The sequence below is a fragment of the Varroa destructor genome, unplaced genomic scaffold (genome assembly GCF_002443255.2).
Source record: "Varroa destructor unplaced genomic scaffold, Vdes_3.0 BEIS01000007.1, whole genome shotgun sequence".
NCBI classification, from domain to species: domain Eukaryota; kingdom Metazoa; phylum Arthropoda; class Arachnida; order Mesostigmata; family Varroidae; genus Varroa; species Varroa destructor.
This window is the reverse complement of record NW_019211460.1, coordinates 23320455-23326454: the sequence shown is the minus strand read 5'-3', so window position 1 is coordinate 23326454 and position 6000 is coordinate 23320455.

Here is a 6000-nt window from a genome sequence, read left to right as displayed (position 1 = left end):
ATATACAATAGTGTTTTTCGAGGGAAAAATTCTTTATTCTAGTATCAAAGATAGCGGGAACCTTCTACGACGAACTACTTCATGTCTGCCTCAACATAGATGAGACACACTGTATATAGGTATAGAATGAAGTATGCTGTATGTAGAATGAAGTCGTAAACCAAATGCTCTTCAACATGATACTTACGCATATACCACCTGGTTATTTAAGGAGCCCTAGAAATTCACTATCATTGAACGCTGTCGCATCAATTAGAAACCGTATGTTCATGTGGCTTTTTTCGCTGAAGTAACACCCGAACTGTGGACTGCTTTGCTTTAACGTTTTTCTTTTAGAGGGGGTACGAGTTAGCGGCTAACCGTTGGATGGGATCGCCTATTGTGGTATCTTTGTCGACATCTACTGCCTTTAAACCCGAGATACTGCTATCCGATCCGATCATTCGGACAACGCATTTTCCGCTCAGAGCTTCCTGGGTTCGACATTGATCTCGTCCGCCCGCTGACGGATTTCGATCATCTATATTTCCTACAATGCGATACGAGTTTTATTTTTTTTTTATTTGGTTCATTGCTTCCTACCAATCTATGTTCCTCATAGCTTTTTTCAGCTGTTCTCGGCCGTATCTACACGTCCGGATTTTTTTCCTTTGATTCCATCACTTCGTCGATTTACTCACGCCTTCCTGCCTCCAGGCGGCATTTTCGCTTGCTATTACGCTTCACTGTCAACACCTACAAATGTCTTCATCTGACCACTTCTTTTAGAGCCGGTTCGACGTTCGGCGACGAGAGGCTAAAGGCGATCGTCTATCGTGAAACAAACGAGACGAGATCAAATGATCACCGCTTCCGGGTCTACTTCCGGCTGACCCTTCTCAGAGCGTTTTATTTCGATGCCTTTTCCTGCCTCCCAGCTTGTCGCATCCTTCCCCCATGTCCCCACGTTCTTTCATTTCCCATCGTCTTCACTCATCACCGTCGTCAACTGCACTTCACCACACTATGTGGCAGTGTACCATCTGGCTTGAAGCGGCAAGCAGAAGCCGGCCCATTGCAAGCCAGACCGTCTGCTGACTGTCACTGCTTCCAATTCCCTCGGGCGAGTAGCCGTACAAGGAGCAGCACTAGCAGCAGCGGCGGCGGCGGCGGCGGCGGCGGCGGCGGCTTCGATAACAGAGGCGTCGGGGGCGATAGCAACGACCCAGGACACTCCCGCATGAGTGAGTCTTCTGCCCATGCCTCTTCGAAGCTCGCAACTATGCTCAACTGCCGACGAGAATGCCTATCATGCTCCTATGACCCCGGTCCATATTTGGAGCACTTACAACCAACGTTGCCTCTGTCGAAGTCCCATGCCAGCACAGCCAGTGCTGTCGCGATTGCTGTCGTAATACAGCGTACACAATGGTGAGAGTGAGTGGAAAAGACCCAATGAACAGCAAACGGGAGCAGAGGCTATCTTTCCGATTGCAAAAACAGGGGTGTTTGTGGGGCCACAGGATGATATGGTAAAGGAGGCTCTGCCAGCATAGATCGCGGATACGGGAAAAGGGATCAGGAAAAGAGGTGGGTGTTGAAGGAGGGGATCCCAGACAAGGTTTGTCGTCCTCGGCCGACTGGGACATCGAACAGTCCTCCTATTCGTACCCTGCGTATAAGAGGGGTGGGCATATGGTATGGTTGTCGTATATTGTCGTCCGCTTGTGAAAACTAGCCGGACCTGGAAAAAAGAATACATGTAAGTTCATATAAAGCATTTACGAGAACCTGAAGAGTTTAGGTCTGATATGTGTGATTTGTAGTTTGATGGAGTTGCATTGCGAGGTTGGACAGGATTGGCGAACCGCCGCTAGTTTGGAATGAATGACCTTTCGCAAAAAAAAGCGCTCGCAAAAATAAGGAAACTGAAATATGTTGTTGTGTATATATTTAGTAACGTATGTGATAAAGAAAACAGCTAGCGATTGAAAGTTAGCCGAAGTGGAGGATTGCTTTTGTGAGTTCTATGCAAGTTTTGAAAAGTAACTTGTCCATACTTCTGAATATTATATGGATACCCGAAAGGAAAGCATACTACTCTGGGACGAGTTATGCATCTAGCGTCGAAATGTTTGCCCTAACCAAAATTTAAAAGTATAGTAGTCTGTAAGAACTATGGCAGGACCTAAATGAAAGTACTTCATGACTAATTTGCCGGATCCCGATTTACTGTGAAGCTTGAAGAACAGTTTTGTGGCTTGAAAAAGAGCGACAGATAATTTTGAAACTTGCGCAATATTTATAAGATCTACTACCATGAAGCTGATATTAGTTTCAATTTGTATATGCCATGGAAATTTACAGTATTGGCTACAAAGCTATAAACATTTATACGCTCAATTATTCAGTTATAGGTTTACTTTCACAACTTACACTTTTTGATATAAATTTCTGTGTTCACTATCTAACAAAGTTGTCATTCGCTATGATGATCTCCAAGAGTAAATTTACGTTGGTTCATTGCCCCATCAGGAACGTCTGGTTATTTACAAGAGAATCGGAAACAATGCTTTTCTTCTTTGCTGGCTCCCGTAACTGCCTACTTGTGGCAGGCAAAAAAACCCGTTTCTAAAAAAAAAGAACCCATTTACCGACTTAGACGTTCGCTGTTACTCTTTTCGAAATAAAAACAATAGAGCGGCGGTCCAGCCTCTGCTATCCAGCGTCTGCCCAAATGAAGTTTTCACAAACTAATTTTTGTAGAATTTTGGTCTACGCAAGCGACGAAGCTTTGAACTTTGTTATATTACAGAGCACCGAATAAGAATGTCTTGCACACATAGCTTTAGCACGTGTACCTGCTTTTTAGGTTACTACCGAAGTGATACAAAAAACAGCGAATCAACCAGTTTTTAGTTTGGATGCTCTCTGATTCATTACGAAACGTTTCAGCTTTGATTCCTGTACTGACCTTCGCTTGCGGCGCGGGATCCCAAGGCCGCCTGATATAAGGATCCGCCCAGGAGCGAGAGGTCCCTCACTCCAAGGCCGCGCCGTGGGGAGGGTCCGTCCAAGCTGAGGTGTTTGCTCCGAGCTCATTATGCGAACCATCGTCGATAACAAGAATCTCTTTACAACATTTCGCCTGATTTCTGATTGCCTGCCATATAAATGTTCATGTTCAATAAATTGAACTTTTGGCGAACATTAGGTTAACGTTCAAACACAGATTCGATAGTTGCTCGCGTTGGAAAGAGGAGCGCCAGTTCTATCAGCTGTTGCATGTGGACCATACTCGATAGTTCATATTTTGCAGTGGCTACCCCTGCAATAACAAGGTGGCTTTATCCTTTATTCAAAAAGCATACGTCCGGGGAAAAATTCCTAGCAATATTACTCACTCTTTAGTGCTGCAGTAAAATCCGTTTACTATATTTGATATTGTAGCGTTATATATAGATGTTGCCCATACTAACAGAGTGCGCAAGTCAGAAAACCACCATAGTTCCTACAACACAATTATTATACTAAGAACATGACATGGCTTGGCTAGAACAATGTTGACAATGCGCTAAAGGCCAAAGCACAACGCGTCTATTGGCAGGCAAAACAGGTGACGCTCCTGATTGGTCAGGACGCTTCGAACAGATGAAAGTAGTTTTCGTTCAAAAAGTGAGATTACCGAGCGATGACAGGTAATTTTCTAAAACGGTCGACATACATCGGAAACTACTAATCTGTTATCATCCTGTGTTCTGTTTGCTGTAATCTGTTAATTGTGTCTGCAGGTCGTACCTTGCAGACACCAACACTGATATCAGGTTTGACTGACTTCGACTCTGATGTCTGCTGGCGTTAAGGACTCACCCTGTTCCTGTGGCTCTTTAGCTCGCATGTAGTGTGGTCCTTTTTTAAAAGCTTACCCTTCACTTTGTAACTCAAAAAGTAAGATGGGTATAGCAATTCAACCTTAATGCGACCAATAGCCGAAAGATAGCCGGTAGCAAAATTCACTATCCTTATTAGTATTAGACGTCGATCGATCATCATTGGTCACACCGCCACAATGCAACAGGAAGTAAATGTGCCAGTTTTACGCGTCAAAGTGCAAAATACACCCAATAAACCAGAATATAGCGCGTATATAGCAGAACGGGAAATGCAACAAAAAATACAAGCTACTTACGACTTCATAATAAAAGTTAGAGTCGAGTTGTATGTACAACCGGATATATACCGCAATCAAACATGTAACTAAATCTCGTAAACGCGTAAAGTGGTGTTCAGCGTTTTCAATTCGTTATTTAAATCGTTATTTCGATTTTTACTTAAGTTCCCGTTTATATTATACTCTAAGTTCGCAGAGTTTGGGATGATTTTGTCGAGAATTACGCGTTCTGAACGAGTAATCCTCCATGATCTTTTTCCTCTATTTTTATATAAATACACAACTTAAATATGGATCTCGAAAAAGACGATAACTAAAGAGCTTTGCTGAATTCGGGTTACTCTTCTATAAAATCACGTTCCTGTTGTACCTGGATGTTGAAAGCATGATCGTCTTTAATACTTGCCTTTGGATCCCTCCTTTGGGCGGTGGCACTTCGTCGAAACATCCTGTGATGGGTCTTTTATTATTGCTACAGTAAAATCTTTAAAGGATATCCACGTAAGAGGATCGCTCGCCGTCACAGAAGACGTTGCCTACAATATACGCAACGCGTCAAGCTGATTCTCACTTTTGTAAATTGAGCCAAACCAACAATAGTCGAGACAGCCCACCCCGATCGGCCTATATACAACTAGCGCCACCTTGCATCAAATACAATTCGATTATAGAAGGGTTGCTTCCATAACTTTTTACCATTGCCTTTTCACATGTATCGGGCAAACTAAGTGATCATGGCTACGAGGAACAAGAAAACGCACTCGTCTATGCGAGGTTTACTACATTGCATTTCCAACGCACCAAACGCAGCTGCCGACGACTGCTCGACCTCCGGAGACTGATACATTGAGGCACTAACCCCAAAAAATGCTCTTCTTTCGAATTCTGTTCAATTGGTTCGACCTTGTCAAGCAACGAACGCAACAGCATACGATACAAATCGAATTGACCACGTCTTCGTTAGTTCATGTTTATCTAAACAAATCCCCATGCGATCCTGGGCGACCGGCGTTGCGTTTCACTCGGAGTTTCAGGGTTCGCTGTGGTCAGACGTCTACACAGGGGCATACACTCGTACTGTACACTCGTAGTGACTGAGCAGAATCTGCAGTTCACTCATCCATTCACTCAGCGGGCACTGTTGTTAGACGAAGTAAGCGACAGCACCAGGAAGGGCTATCCTTGTGCTGAGTGCCTCATGGCATCCTCGTTGCTATGTGGTTACACCGGGGGGCTGCAGGCTCATAGGAAGTTCCCCTTGCTCGACAAAGGCAGACGCGGCGGTGAGGTTTCCTGCTGCTTGATGGGGCCTGGGCGACCATCAAGCAGCAGGAAACTCTCTTGCCCGAGTTCGGAACGAATAACGAGACGGTCGGTCGCGAGCGTCACGAACTAAGGGTTTGTTGGCTTATAAAAAAGAAACTGCGAAACTCTATCTCGCGTATCATTATGGATACACAATTCACTCTGCTGCGCTCAGCTGAAACGCAAAGGGATCCGAATAACGCGATATTTGGGGGGATACGGATACGCTTAGCTATGTTCAGGTCTATTTTTGAAGACTAGACTGCAGCTGAAGGAGCTTTAGGTTATTGTACATTTATCGCGAGCGTGGTGTGTATTTGGAAAGATTGTAGCACAAACATGTGCCTCAATAGAAGTTGATTTCAGCTTAATGCAAAGGGTAGTTTTATTCCTTTTCACAATGGTAGACCCGGCTGTTTCAAAAGTTCGTACAATAACCCAAGCGCGTTCCGTTTTCTTTATCGAACACCTTACTTTTCGCTTATCGCGATATAGGCGAACATACTACGACCCACGTTCGATACTAGAGTTTCTGTACACAGCTT